A 1,509-nucleotide genomic window follows, 5' to 3' on the forward strand; every position below is an offset into this window, starting at 1 on the left:
CCACCCAGGAGTGTCCCCCATGTAGGGGAGCCCCACGCGCAAGGAGTGCGCCCCATAAGGAGAGCCACCAAGTGCGAAAGAAAGTGCAGCCTGCCATACAACCCCCAGATATCAGTTCCTTCGAAGGCTAAAGAGACCCATGGGAGTTATGGTCATGGCCGATGGGGTTAACTACCAGGTCAGATGGCCCCTCTTTGGAACTGGTGTTTATGTGTGATGAATCTGGACTCAGATGGGATCTCTCTTCATAAGACTTTCATGCTAATGTGCTGGAGGTACAGTTAGTGTCGGGGTTTAAGATATATTTAGGGGTTTTGAATCTCTGGACTGACAATGCGATAGCCAGGTCCTGAGCCTCAACAGACTCCAGCACCTACAATCTGACTTATTGGGCTCACCACACTCAGCTAAGATGGAGTTGAAGAAGGACAACCACCACACCATGGAGCCTAGAGTGATTACAACTGAAAGTGGGAGGATTGCATCCAGCATCCATGTGGAATCTGAGCCTCCTCTTGACATAGAGGCGCAATGGACACAACCAATCCAATGTCCACATAGAAAAGGTGGCATTGGATTGAGAAAAGTGGACATGATGGCTGATGGGTATGGGGAAAGGCAGGAAGAGATGAGAGGTGGAGGCGTCTTTGGGACATGGAGCTGCCCTGGATGGTGCTTCAGGGGCAATCACCGGACATTGTAAATCCTCACAGGGCCCACTGGATGGAATGGGGGAGAGTGTGGACCATGGTGTGGACCGTTGACCATGGGGTGCGGGGGTGCCCAGAGATGTACTTGCCAAATGCAATGGATGTGTCATGATGATGGGAGGGAGTGTTGCTGGGGGGGTAGAGGTGGGATGGGGGTGGTAGGGTTCAATGGGACCCCATATATATATATTTTTAATGTAATATTATTACAAAGTCAATAAAAAAAAAAAAAAAAGAAAGTGCAGCCTGCCTAGGAAGGTGCCGCACACATGGAGAGCTGACACAACAAGATGACGCAAGAAAAAGAAACACAGATTCCCGTGCTGCTGACAACAACAGAAGCGGACAAAGAAGACGCAGCAAAATAGACACGGAGAACAGACAAGCGGGGTGGGGGGGAAAGGGAGAGAAATAAATAAATAAATCTTTTTAGAAAATGCACTGGAACTCTTCACGAATTTGCATTTCATCCTTGTTCAGAGGCCATGGTAATCTGTATCATTCCAATTTTAGTATATGTGCTGTTGAAGCATGTGTGACAGTGCAGTGGTGGTTGGGTTTGGAGGTGCTATTCTTTGAGGGGGATAGAGTAGGGGTTTGAGTTGGACTATCTATGGAACTGGGGGGAGGGTCGGAGGAAGGAACAGGTGAACTCTTAGGATTTGCAGGTCTATGGTTAAAACTACAATGTTGGGCATGTTCTTTTGGCAAACATTGCAGGGGAGCATTACTGGTGTTGGGTGTTGGATGTGGCAGGGTGCATACAGGACAGAGTGCACCTGGGGCAGACTTCTATGGA

General features: G+C 48.7%; 1 pseudogene; it reads right to left on the reverse strand.

Annotated features, from left to right (window-relative positions):
* Positions 1-1,145: 1,145 nt before the first annotated feature.
* On the reverse strand, positions 1,146-1,243 carry LOC111758882 (U6 spliceosomal RNA; annotated as a pseudogene).
* Between the last annotated feature and the right edge of the window lie 266 nt (positions 1,244-1,509).

This window comes from Dasypus novemcinctus, chromosome X (assembly GCF_030445035.2).
Source record: "Dasypus novemcinctus isolate mDasNov1 chromosome X, mDasNov1.1.hap2, whole genome shotgun sequence".
Taxonomy (NCBI): Eukaryota; Metazoa; Chordata; class Mammalia; order Cingulata; family Dasypodidae; genus Dasypus; species Dasypus novemcinctus.